The sequence below is a fragment of the Benincasa hispida genome, chromosome 10, assembly GCF_009727055.1.
Source record: "Benincasa hispida cultivar B227 chromosome 10, ASM972705v1, whole genome shotgun sequence".
Classification (NCBI taxonomy): Eukaryota; Viridiplantae; Streptophyta; class Magnoliopsida; order Cucurbitales; family Cucurbitaceae; genus Benincasa; species Benincasa hispida.
This window is the reverse complement of record NC_052358.1, coordinates 27,740,792-27,755,828: the sequence shown is the minus strand read 5'-3', so window position 1 is coordinate 27,755,828 and position 15,037 is coordinate 27,740,792.

Genomic DNA, 15,037 nt, shown 5'->3' with positions numbered 1-15,037 from the left:
AACTTGCTTGTGCGGAGTTAACATTGAATTCAACTTTTTACTAAATTTGTAGAAGAGGAATCTTCAGTTTTCTTTTATGATTTTTCTTTACCTTTTTTAATATTTAAATGGTTTCAGGGTTGAAATGTAAATGTTCTATAATATTTGTGTAAAATAATAATATATTAGACTATTTAGATTAAAAAAATAAAACAAGTTTAGACAATCATGTAATTAGACGTTATATGCATGAAAAGTCATATTATTGTTTGTTCACTTTATACTTTCACAAATATAAATATCCACAATTCTTTTCATAGAGTTGTACCATTTTCTTCCCTTATGAACTTTATTTAAGATTTGAATTCAAGTGTGTATGCATAACCTTAAGGAGTATTATATTCAAGTGATACATCCTTTCACATAGTACTTAATTATAGCTAAAAAGGATAATGATCCCATCCAAAAACCTATTGAATACTTCAATTATTATCAATATTGAAGTGTAAAGTTTGATCTCTCTCCCTCTACATGTTGTTAAATTAGAGAGATTCTAATTATACTAGAGATAGATATAAGTGGTCACTTTACTTTTGTATCAAATATTAAATTGGTAGATATACTATTGGTCTCTTAAACTTGAAGTTGGTTTTAGTTTGATTCTAACATTTTAAAGTCAATATTTTTATCTTTCATATTTGAATTTCATTTCTGATCTTTGAAGTTTAGAAGTGACATGTTAAGTACATTTAAATTTGATTTAACTATCGAATATTTTTTTTAAAAAAAAATCAAGTATAGCCAACATGTTTCAATTTTTCATGTCAACCCTACCCAAGAATAATTTCAAAATTGAAGGGTGAATTAAAAATGAGAATTTTTAGAAAAGAAAAAAGAAACCTTGACAAGTGGGAAGGCCAATGAAGTATGGCCACTTAGTTAGGAAGATTTGATGGGTATTATTGGTAAAGGAAGCAGACATTCCGGACAATGTTGCTTTGAGAGACTGTCAGAGAGAGAGAGAGAGAGAGAGAGAGAGAAGAAAGTGAAAAGTGAAAGTGAATGCCACACCATTCTATTTTTCTCCATCCAAACACATTGCATTTACTCAAAAGAAGATATCTTTAATAAGTGCTTTTCCTTTCATTTCCCACATGCTCTTCCACCCATTTCAGTTCCCTCTTTCATTTCATGCTCTCTAAATTTTTCTCACTTTCAGTGTCATTCCTCATAACTTCCTTGTCTTTACCTTAAAACATCCTTATTTCTCATCTTTAGCTTCTTGAAATCGGTTTGTTTTATCTTGTTTGGGTTTACTCAAAAGCCATAAAATTCTAACTTCCCTAATTAGTTGAGGGTCAAAATATTATTGATCTGTTACCAGACTTTACTTGTATTAATTTTTTTATGGTCTAGATTCAAACAGGTTGGTGTTCAGATCTTATTTGTGTTAGGTTTCGCTACGGGTGTTCGATGGCCTTAACCTTTGACCCGCTTCTCTCCGGTCTAGTCTTAGAGAATTTTGCATCGGTGTGGTATCGAGCCTACTACACTCTGATGTATAAGTTAGTACAATGATTGACTAATTCAACTAAGTATAAAAAGAAGTAAGGTCGGATCTCTCCTTTAGGATAGTCGTGAAGCTGTTTATAAGTCAACTTTTGACACACATTGGTTAAGTGTGATGACAATGGTGTCAGGAACTTTTCTAGCGCTTGAGGTTGTAGGGTGTCAATTTAGAGTCGGCTTGGTTATTTCTCGATTGGTATATACTCACACTAGCTTAGCTAGTTGGCCCAAACCCTGAGACACTGACATCTTTCTTTTAGGATGTGCACTCCTCTATGCCATTTCCCACCTTGGATAACCCTCAACAAATTAAAACATATCGACCATATTGATACATCCCTCAATTTGGTCGCCTTTTCATGGACAATCTACAATTAGGCATTCATATAATATTATATTTGAAAATTTGCATACCCCTAGTAATCACTTAGATATGAATTTAAAGTATTTTTATAGTTTCATTCTCACACATCCAAAAATGCAAAATTGTCAGCTGCATTATCGCAATCTCCTTATAATAACTTCTCTCATTTCAAACATAGAAGAAACATCGGGGTTGTTTGAGAAACGTATTTGGACAATTTTTTCCAAAAGATCTTTTTCTTATTATTTATAAAAAGTGTATTAATTAGTTTAATTGGGTTAATTTAGAAAAAAAGTTTAATTAAACCCTATTCAGCCCCCTCTAAGGTTGCCATATCGATCCAACAATTGGTATCAGAGCGGGTTGCTCTTCTTGAAATATTTATTTCTTGATAAACTTAATTATTTTTGAGCTATGACAACTTTAGGTTTTATCCCTTTTATTGATAGTCAATCTATTACAAAGCTTTCTTTCTTTAATGGTACTAATTATAATTATTGGAAAAATAGAATGAGATTTTTCTTGCTTTCTATTGATTATGATTTATGGGATATTGTTGAGAAAGGTTTTAAAATTCCAACAAAAGATGATGGTGTTAGCACTATAAAACCTAAGGAAGAATGGTCAATAAATGAAAAGAAAGCATGCTCTTTAAATGCCAAAGCTATTAATTGTTTATTTTGTGCTTTGAATGAAGTTGAGTATAATAGAGTGTCTATTTGCAAATTTGCAAAACTGCTAAAGAGATATGGGATAAATTAGAAATTACTCATGAAGGAACTAGTCAAGTAAAAGAAACAAAGATTGACATATTAGTTCATCAATATGAAATGTTTAAAATTGATGAAAATGAAGCTATTTTCGATATGTTTATTAGATTTACTAATATTGTCAATGCTTTAGAAGGACTTGGAAAAAATTACTCAAATCTTGAGAAGATAAAGAAGCTATTGTGGTCTTTGCCTAAACAATAGGAGCCTAAAATCATCGTCATTCAAGAGGCAAAGGATCTCAAATCTCTCTCCATTGATGAACTCATGGGCTCGTTGTTGACGCATGAGATAAAGATCAAGAAAAACATGGAGGATGAGAAGAAAAAGAAAGAAAAAAGTATAGCTTTAAAGACCATCGAGTATAGCTTTAAAGACTATCTTTTTAGAAGTTGATTCCCAAAATGAAGATGACCCTGAATGAAGATGATTGTGCCTACCTTTCACATAAGTATAATGCAAACTTCATCAAAGAAGAAGCAATTCAAGAAGCATCTCTCCAACCAAAAAAGAATCAAAGGTGAAAAGAGCAAAAAAGGATGAGGTACTATGCTATGAATGCAAAAAGTCGGGTCATAATTAGAACCGATTGTCCTTTTTCTCAAAATCATCCAAAGAAAATCCAGAAGAAAGCAATGAAAGCTACTTGGGATGATAGCGATGAAAGCGAAAGTGGGAGTGATAATGAAGAAATGACCAATTTTTTGCTTCATGGCTTCATAGTGACAAAAGAGGATGAACAAAATGATGAGGTAATCACTCTAGAAACCTCTTTCTTATAATGAATTGTTCAAAGCTTTTGAAAATATGCAAAATGATTTAGAAAAACTTAGTTCTAAGTATTTTGTGCTTAAAAAAAAAACAATATTTTATCTAGTAAAAATAAGTCTTTATTTGAAGAAATTGCTTGCTTAAAAGAGAATGAGCATGATGCCTATGCATATTGATGAAATGAATATCTCTTGTGACATGCATGATTTTGATTGTGATGAGAAAATGTCTTGTTTGACAAAGTTAAATTTCTTGAGCATGATAGTTGTGAAAAAGATAATTTGATTAAATTACTCAAAGAAAAGGAATTTAGTACTTTGCAGGAACTTGATAAGTGCTAAAGAATCTATTAAAAAGTGACAATAATGCTCAAAGATTAGGCAAGATATTGAAGTAGGCAAGCCTTTTTGGTGAAAGAGAGGTTTAGGCTAATTTGATGAATGTTTCTACTCCTTCAAGTTCTAAAACACCTTTGTTAAAGCATCTCATAATATGCCTAAGCTTAATAATGCCTAAGGTTGTAATCTAAGCATGTTAATCTAACTTTGTGCTATATGTCATTATTGTGGTGTTGAAGGCCATATTAGACCTAAGTGTTTTTAAATTGAAATATGCTCATACTACTTCTTCCAAGAAGAAATTTTCTCAAAGGGCAAAGTTTCACAATCTCCCAAGGAATAATTTTCTCCAAGAAAAGTAGAGTGCATAAATTTGTTGTTAAGAGATAAATCTTTTGCATAATGTTATTTGTTTCTCATGTAGCAAGTTTGGAATCATACAACTTATTCTTGTTACTTGTCTAAATCCAATGCCTTAAATGTCTATGCAAAATTGAAATGAATTCTCAAGTTTGTCAATGTTAACCCATCTAGGACCCAGAACAATGTGGGTACCAAAGATCAAACTTGAACATTTGTGTTCGTAGGTTTGTTTTGAAAGCCTCTAAGAAAAACAAGTGGTACTTGGATTAGTGGTTGCTCGAGGCACATGACGGGAGACCCATTCAGGTTTGTCTCTCTCTCCAAAAAGGATGGAGGTCTTGTAACTTTTGGTGACACACAGAAAGGTAAAATAATGGGTAAAGGTAGTATAGGTAATGAATCTTCTATTTTAATTGAAAATGTACTTTTGGTTGATGGTTTGAAAGCATGATTTACTTAGTATTAGTCAATTGTGTGATAAGACTTATAGAGTTGTGTTTGATAAAAAGAATTGCATTCATTGAAAATTGCTCAGTGATTGAAAAGTTTATATTTGTTGGAAATAGAGATGAAAATGTTTTATACTATTGATTTGAATGATTGTTCCTATTAATGATAAATGTTTATCGGCTTTGGCATAATGATTCTTGGTTATGACATAGAAGAACTAGAACATGCTAGCATGCACTTAATTTCAAATATTTTCCAAGAATTCTTGGTTAAAGGTCTTCCCGAAATTTAAATTTTGAAAAAGACAGTTTGTGATATTTGTCAAATGGGTAAGCAAACTATTCTCTTTCAATATCTAAAAATGTAATCTCTACAACTAGACCCCTTCACTATTACACAGATTTATTTGGCCTTCTAGAATTGCTAGTTTTGGAGGGAACTATTATGCCTTTGTGATAGTTGATGATTTTCAAGATTTACTTGGGTTTGATGCTAAACATAAGGATGATGCTTTGAAAAGCTTTTTCTAGTTTTGCAAAAGAGAGTTCAAAATGAAAAAGATTTTTTTTTATTTCTAAAACTAGGAGTGATCATGGAGGAGAATTTGATAGCAATGGCTTTTGAAACTTTTTGTGAAGAAAATGGTTTTTCTCAAAATCTCTCCGCTCCAAGAACTCCTCAACAAAACAGTGTAGTTGAAAGGAAAAATCATACTTTGTGAAGAATTTGCTAGATCAATGTTGCATAGTATGGTTTACCTACATACTTTTGGGCGGAAGCCTTTAACACCGCTTGTTATGTTTAAATAGAGTTTTAATTAGACTCTTTTGGATAAAACTCCTTATGAACTTTGGCATAACAAAATTCCAAATATTGGGTATTTCAAAGTTTTTGTTGCAAATGTTTTATTTTGAATAACAAATAAAAACTTGGAAAATTTGATTTAAGACGGATGTTGGTATTTTTCCTTGCTATTCCTCTACTAGTAAAGCTTATAGAGTTTTCAATAAAAGACTTTGTAATTGAGGAATCTATGCATGTAGTATTTGATGCAATCTTGCAATGTTATTTTAATGAGCCTATTTATAGTGATATTTTAGAAGAATTTTGGAGATTTACTGTTAGTGACAAAGGCAAGGAAATTGTTTCAAGTAAGCAAGAGGTGAGCTTAAATCGAAAAGAACGAAAATTGGTTCTTCATCCAATGCCTAAAGAGTGGAGGTATGATTCCTTCCCATCCCAAAGAATTAATTGCTTGGTGATCCCGAACAAGGTGTGAAAACTCGTTCCCTCTTAATATGTTTAATAATTCTTGCTTTTGTTTCTCAAATTGAACGAAAAAGTTTTAAGATACCGAAAATAATGAATTTTAGATTTAGCTATGCAAGAAGAATAGCTTATGCAAGAAAGAATTAAATCAATTTGAAAGGAACAAAGTTTGAGAGTTAGTCCCTAGGACCCTTCTCCAGGTTCTATATTAGAACTAAAATGGGTTCTTTAGATAAAATGGATGAAATGGAAATATCATTAGAAATAAAGCTAGACTTGTAGCCTCAAGTTTATTGTCAATGAGGAAGGAATAGATTATGAAGAAACTTTTGCACCCTTTGCAGATTAGAAAGCATAGAATGATGCTTACTTTTGCTTCTTTAAGAATATTCATTTTGTTCAATATGGATGTGAAAGGCATATTTTAATGGTTATATCATGGAGGAAGTTTATGTAGAACAACCTCCGGGGTTTTGAAAGTTTTTGATTTTCCTAATATGTTTATAAGTTGAAAAAGGACTCTTTAGTGGCTTAAAACAAGCTCCAAGAGCTTGTATGATAGACTTAGAATCTTGCTTGAGAATGGATGTTAAAATGGATAAAATTAGATACTACTCTTTTTTATTTTAAGACTAAAGAAAAGTGAATGCTTTTAGTACAAATATTATGTGGATGATATTATTTTTTGTTCTACTAATCCATCTTTGTGTGAAGTATTTTCTAAGTGTATGCATAGTGAATTTGAGAGAGTATGATGGGAGAACTGTAGGCTTCCCTTGGACTCCTAAATCAAACAACTCAAGAATGATATTTTCATCGAGTCAAAAAATACACAAGGATTTGGCTCCAAAAAAGGTTTCAAATCAATGAAGATAAATTGCAAAAACTCCTATGAGCACATCCATAAGCTTGACAAGGATGAAAAAAAGGTAAGTGCTGTGGTATTAAAAACTTATAGAGGTAGGATTGGATCGTACTTTTATTTAACGCTAGTAGACCGATATTATTGTTTAGTGTATGTCTTTGTGCTAGATTTCAATCTTGTCCTTAAGGAATCACATTTACATTGCCGGTTAAAAGAATTTTTAAATATTTCTTGTAGCTATTGATTTAAGCTTATGGTATCCTAGAAATGTTGAATTTAATTTGGTAAGATATTCCGAGCCGGATTTATGCGAGTAGTTTACTTGACCGTAAGAGTACTAGTGGGACTTGTCAATTTCTTGTGTCCTTAGTTTCTTGGTTAGTAAAAAGCAAAATTCGTTGCCTTCCATGCCACATCGAAGCGGAATATATTGCAGTTGTCTAGTTGTTGTGCAGTTTGATGAAGTGCTATATTTTGTATAATTACTAGTCTAGTAATTTGACTAAAAATCCTATACATCATCTTAGGGACTAAAGCATATTGATTATCAGGCATCACTTTAATTGGAATCATGTGCATAAATGATTAGATATTACTCTTGAATTTTAGGGTTCTAATAATCAATTAGCGGATATTTTTACCGAGCCTTTGAATGAAGAAAACTTTTACAAAAATAGGCTTGAGCTCGGTATATTCATTGTGATGCTCTTGATTTTATAATTTTACTTGTTAAATCTTTTTAGAAGTAATTTTGATAGGGGGAGAATATGTTCATGTTTTTAAGGGAAACATTATGTAGTTCTAAAATTTTCTTAATATATCTTTTTGATGATTCCCAAAGGGGGAGAAGTTTAAAAAAATATGCTATAAATTTGTTATGATTTGGATTGTATTAATAGGGGGATAATTTATTTTTTTTTTGAGTGAATTTCAAGAATGATCTTTATGGTGATATGTTAATTTTATTATGTCTACATATGGTTTACATGTATTTCAAGCTATTTTTCTTGAATGGTTTATTAGAAGAGCATGTGCAAATGATAATATACTCTTGAATTTGTAGGCTCTAATAATCAATTAGCGATATTTTTACCGAGCCTTTGAATGAAAAACCTTTACAAAAATAGGCTTGAGCTCGGTATTATTCGTTGTGATGCTCTTGATTTTATAATTTTACTTGTATAAATCTTTTAGAAAGTCATTTTGATAGGGGGGAATATGTTCAGTTTTTTAAGGGAACATTTATATTTCTAAATTTTTCTAATTATCTTTTTTGATGATTCCAAAGGGGGAGAAGTTTAAGAAAAATATGCTATAAATTTGTTGTGATTTGATTGTATTAATTAGGGGGAGAATTATTTTTTTGAGTGGAATTTCAAGAATGATCTTTATGGTGATATGTTTAAATTTTATCATGTGCTACATATGGTTTACATGTATTTCAAGTTATTTTTCTTGAATGGTTTGTCATCATCAAAAAGTGGGAGATTGTTGGTTTTTGGCCCTTAATCTCAAATTAATTAATCTATATTTTGATGATAACAAACTCAATTTTTAATTACTGAGAATCTTAGTGTTTAATATGTCCATAGCGTAGAGCTCGGAATAACGATTCTAACACCTCTTGAATCACTCAAATCGGAGCTCAAACGAAGACGATATGACCGAAACAAGTCTATAGAGAAAATATCGTGGTGGATGACGTGGCATAACCAGACCATTTGCATGTAGACATGTGTGGCAGCATATTGGTTGAATGGTGGATCATTAAGAGATTAACATATGATGGACTTTTGATTTTTGGATTGATTTAAAATAAAAAAAATTAAAATTAAAAAAATTAAAAGAAAAATAAATTTAATATTATTTTATGTTTGTGTCTAACAGCTAGTTTTTTACACATGTATGTTTATTATTTTTGGATTAACTTTAAAAAATAATGAATTTAAAAAAAAATGAATTAAAAGAAATGAATTTAATATTATTTTATGTTTGTGTCTAACGGCTAGTTTTTGACACATGGTATGTTTTTTTATTTTTTGGATTAATTTTAAAAGAAAATGAATTTCAAAAGAAAAAAAATTTAATATTATATTTTGTTTGTATCTAACGATTAGTTTAGTTTAAAACTCCATCATTGATTAATTGTGGTTTCTAAAAATTTTTCCATCTCTATATAAACCATCTTCCTCTCCAAATTTTAAACCAATAAATTTTACATTTCATAATCCTCATAACTCAAAAGTTTCATTGTTGCTCTTTCCCAATTTTTTTTCTTTTCATCTTATTCTTGAGAGAGTGTTATTGTATTGTGAGGATAAACTTGTTGAGTGCTTAAACTTGTAAATCCACTCTAGTGAGAGTTGTATTGTATTCTTAAAAAATTCCAACATTTGTAACGGTTTAATCCTAAACCGTGGAAAGGATCGAGTTTGCTCTTGAACCCGTAAAAGGAGCGGTGGTGTAACGGTTGGACTCTACTCCGTGGAAAGAGTCGGAAATATTTTATTCAAATTCCCAAGAGATGCTTGGGGAGTGGAGTAAATCGTGTTTGACCGAACCACTATAAAAATTACTGTGTCTTCTTCTCTAACTCTTTCATTTTTATTTTTTCAATTAATTTAAGTAATTTATTGTATGTTTTAGTGTGTTCTTATTTATTTGCTAAAATTTGATAGAATTAAATTATCACATTTTTGTCATCTTATTTGTTGCATAAATTGAATTTTTCTTATTATTTATAAAAAGTATATTAATTAGTTTAATTGGGTTAATTAAGAAAAAAAATTTAATTAAATCCTATTCACCCCCTCTAGGGTTGCCATATTGATCCAACAGCAGTGTGCCCACAAAAGATAAATTCACTAATATATTGTCAAACGATTGCAGGGTTGTACTTATTTATAAATAAATGATAATTACAGTGACATACAAATAGCTTAACTTCTTGAATGATCACTTGGGCCCCTATTAAGTATAAGACTCCCTCTCAATGAAACTTAGGCTCCCTTAAGAGTGAGACTCCCTCTTAACTTCCATCTTTTCAACTTTAAATGAAAACCACTTCACTTGGAAACTTAGGCTCTGCGTAAGTTTGAGAATCCTTTCTCAAGATGTAGTAAACAATTCACCAAGATCTAGAGAAAACACTCTAGATCGACAATAGCACAAACTTCACAATCGTAAGGTTGACGCATTTGTGTTTTCCAGCATAAACACAAGACAGTGGCTCAAAATAAAGACCAGGTTTACCAATCCATAATGAAAATAGTTGTAATCATTATAGGCCACAATCGAAAATGTAATTGAATTGCTTTTGATTATGTTTACTTAGAATTATGACTATGTCACATTTACTGTTATCGTTACTGTTACTATTACCTTTTAGATCAAACGGTAACGATAACTGTAATAGTTGTAATTGTAATGGTAACCATAACATAATTTTCAAAAGCAATCGAATTAATCATCTTTCGTTCCTCAAACGGATTGTGTTTTTTTTTATTACAAATTAGGAAGTGAGCCCCAGATGTCAATATAGATATGGAATATAAGTAAACAACACTAAATGTAATCAAGGGCCCACTTTTTTGGATTACCATTGATTTGTTACGTTTGACTGAGGTAATCGTGGCCTTCAAAGCAACAACCCCAAAAAAATCACATTCTCTTAAATATGCATAGCGGAAAAGGAGAACCAAACTCTCACCATAATCTGTAGAGCTCAGAAAAGGAAACAAATAAATCAGTGAGAATAAACACACAGTATTCGAGATAAGGAAAATATATTCTGTTTAGAACAACATTCTTAGGACATCGTTCTATCCAGAACAACATTTGTAGGGACATCCTGAAGGACAATCTGACAAAATGACAAACAACTCAGAGGATAATTGCCACAATATCCTTAAAAAATACCGCCAACACTAAGTATCTAACACTTCTATCCGAAATAATAGTCTATCATTGATAGACTTAAGAGCTAGATCTAAAATTTGCTATATCTACAAATTCTTTTGCATTGTGTTATATCTACTAATACTTTTGTCTTATTGTAATATTTGTAACTACGTTTTTTAATATAAAAATATTCAAATTAATAAATAAACATTTTACACCTTTTAAACACGTTAAATAGGTATTATTTTTAGTATATTTACATCAATTATGTTTCATGGATTTTTCTACAATATAATGAAAATGTCAACTTACCTATTTTATCGATTCGATGTTGAACTCATAGAACATCTTGAAATGTCAAAGAAAATATAATACCTTGTTCATAGATCCTAACTTCAATTTTTGTATCAAAAAAACTATTAGATATTTTAACTCAAAGTTTAATCATGCAAAAGTTACATTTTAGTCTCCATGTTTGGAAGAATATATGTCTTTGGTCTCTAAGTCTTTAAAATGAATTTTTTTTTCTAGTCCTCAAGTTTTAAAGAATATGTACATTTGGTTCCTAGATTTTCGAAATGTATTTTTATATTCACTGAGTTTTTAAAAAGTCGTTAGATTATCTTTTATTATTCTAAAATTAAAAATTATCTCTTATCTCTAAAATTAAGTTTTTTAAGTACTCTAAAGTTTATTTTTAAAATTTGCTTCTAATTCAAATTTTCATGTAGTTATGTGTATATATAAACTTATTTTAGGGATTTTTTAAACTCACTCTTATAAATTTGGGGACTAAAAAATAATATTTTAAAAATTCAGACACCAAATGCGTCTATTCTAAAAAAAATCGAGAACTAAAAAGATCTGTTTCAAAACTTAGGGACCAAAGACATCTATTGGCTAAAAATATAATTTGTTTCTTTAATAATTAATTAAACACTTCTAAACTTCACACTTGATGTTATATATTCCTTTCCAAATCACTGGATTTTGTGAATCTACTGGCATAGTAACACAACTTTTTACAAGTTACAATACTTAGAAAGTAGTTCTAAAATTAAGATGGCTATTTTAAAAACCAATTTCTTTTATAATTTCTTCTTATCAAGGCCATGAATGATTTTGCATTGGATCCCAACTTTCACAAGATTTTTTTTTTCTTTTTCCTTTTTCACTATGGATTTTTACCATTTAGCTTGAGTTGGACACAATCATTTATTAAGAGAGTGAAATAATAGGAGCATTATTTGTTGTGAAAAGGAATCTAAAGTACTTAGTTGCATAATTTTTTGCCCCACTATGTTCTTGGATAGGGACCAAAATGATAAAACTATCAAAATCTTTACACATTTTTCTTGTACCACTTACTACTATTTCCTTTTATTTATTTTCCTACATAATCCTTTAGTTGATTTCCCTAAATAATTAAACACTCACAAACTTTACCATTTATTTGAAAAATACACACCCTTATTCTTTCAAAGATAGGCAATATTATTGTAACATTTCATAAACATCTTAAAATTACATGTGTATAGTAGAAATTCTTTACATTAGTGTAATCCTGGACTTCCCAGCTCACGTTTTCCAAATGTTTTGTTCCCTCTCTATGTAGTGAAAGAGTTTTGGGTGCCACTGGAAATCAAGGTCTGCCACACCTATAAGGTTAATTCATTGTCTTAGTTATTTAGGAGTCTTGTAAATTTGTTCGTGGGTATTGAAGTTGGATGTTAGAACTTGATGAAAAATGTTAAATTTGATTGTAATAAAGTAAATTATTTGTACTTTAAAATTTGTAGATTTATAAAGGTGGGCAAACAGATGAGAATGGACCGTAGGAATCATAAAAGGGTGGTATCTGTTGTTTTCACATTTTCTTTTGGATAAATAAAAATCAAGACTTGAAACACTATCACATTTTCATTGTAGATACCTTTGCCACACCGTTCGAAGTCTTAAATTCTACTTCAAGAGTAGTTTTAGAACGTTAAGGTAATATTTTAACTTTTATAAGAATAAGAGTGTTTTTTAAAGAAATGATAAAGTTTAAGGAACTTTCTTTTATTTATTTTTTTTTAAAAAAAGTATTTCTTTTATAATTTAGCCTATATATGTAAAATGGAATGACTAAATGAAATATCTTTGTAAAAAAACCACCACAAAGTAGATACCTAGTTCTTGAATATCCATCTTTTGGTAGGGCTAGATTTATAGTCTTCCATGAAATGAAAACTAGGAGAAATTACATCTTTTACACCTTTTTCATATAATTTGCTGAAAATCATCTTGACTTTGTGGGATATTTTGATTATATAATTGACTGAACTTTATACCATTATTATGGGTTTTGAAGAAAGGCTTGTAAAAAAAACTCTAGCCAGGGTTTTATTTACTTATTGTTATTATTTTAAAATACTTGTACAAACATAAATTTAGGTTAAATTACAAATTTAGTCTTTAAATTTTGAAATTTATTTTTATTTGATTTCTAAACTTTCAGGAATGTCTAATATAACTTTAAGAAGGCTTAGAAAATCTCTAACATATACTTGAAATTTAAATTATGTTTCTAAGTACGCCCGTGATTAACATCAAATAGATCAATGATCTATTAGACACATAATTAAAAATTAGCAACCTATTGGATACAAGTTTAAATTTTTAAGAATTTATTAAAACACTTTTTAGGTTTAGAGATTTATTAGATACAAAATTGAAATTCAAATATTTATTAGACACTTTTAAAAATTCAGAAACCAAATGGACGCAAACCTCAAAATTCGATCCCAAATTTATATACAACTTTGAGGAAAAAAAAATGTGTGGCTGAAATTCAGTGACTAAAATCCATATTAATAAATTTAATAAAAAAAATCTCAATATTAATGGACAAGATCTTCTTCTCTCGAGATCGGAGATTCGATCCTCCTTCCTATCATTGTTGTACTAAAAAAATAACTATGTTTTAATGGTGAGATTAAACCATAGTGGTTATATGTTAAAATCCATTTAGTGAAACAATATATATATATATATATAATTATAAATATAATATAAAAGTTAAGTTTTTATTAGAAAAAAGAAAAAAGAAAAAATTGTGGATGATTAACTAGACTAATGTTAAGAAACAGATTCTCTAGATTTAGCATTTATCTCTAAACAAAGTCAGTTTGATTTGCTTCTTGGTCTAAAGAGACTGCACCTGTTTAGATTTCTTTGTACCCTTGCTGGATTTTTGTGTTGTTTTAATGAATTTTCTTCTTAAAAAGCCTTTAAATTTTATTTAAAGTGCAAGATTATAATGAAATCCAACCTAAACTTTTGTTTTGACCAATCAGACATATTTTTAAATATAAAAAAATTAATCAAAATATTTATAAATATAGTAAATTTTTACTGTCTATCTACGGATCTATTTTTTTTGTTATGATATATACAGATAGTAGCCTTTTGCGATTTATCGTAGATACATTATGATATTTTACTTTCATTTATAAATATTTCCAGCTGTTTTATCATTTTAAATAATTTTTCTTTTTTTTTTTTATTATTTTCTACTATTAAAAAAATGAAAAAGGGAAAGAAATTGAAAGCGAAGCATAGTATGAAATGTTGTTAAAAGGAAGTTCACATTGATTGAAGAAACATGCTGAGTTTCAGTACCACTCCTTTTATATTTTTATTTATTTATTTTTATATAAATCATTCATTTGATTCATTGCTCTATTATTGTGACTCATCATATTTCTACTTTTCCTTTTTGTTTTCTTTTTTTAAAAAAATTATTTATTTATCACTGACACTATTTTTTCATTTGTGTTGATTTCATGCACTAGAATCCTATCTCAAATAAATTTGTGTCCCGTGACATAAATTTTTAAATTTGTCATAGGCCTGATTATTATATTTGCAACTCTTTAATATATTTTAAAAAATTCAATGACTAAAAAGATATATTTTAAAAATGTGATCTCATTTATTTAAACTTATTCTATTTTTTAGTAAATAAATAAATATGTTCATTACCAAAGCGAGCATAACTCAACTAGCATACCCACCATCTATAATACTTAAAAAAAAAAAAGATAAATAAGTACGTTTAACTAATTTCAATTATTAATATTTTTTTTTCAAGTACCAAAGCTGGAATATGTAATAAAAATTCGAGTGGATAGAAAACTTGTCAATATCTTAACCAGTTGAATTATATTTTCATTCGACGTTTTAACGATAGTTACCTTTTGACCGTCAATAGGTCAATTAATCTAAAAAGATTTTGATTCGAATCTCCTATTCTATATTGTATCACACCATACTTTTTTTTTTATTAAAAAGTTTTAAAATTTAAAATGTGAGGTTGACAAAACCATAGCCATGAATCAATTTGTCATACTTTTTT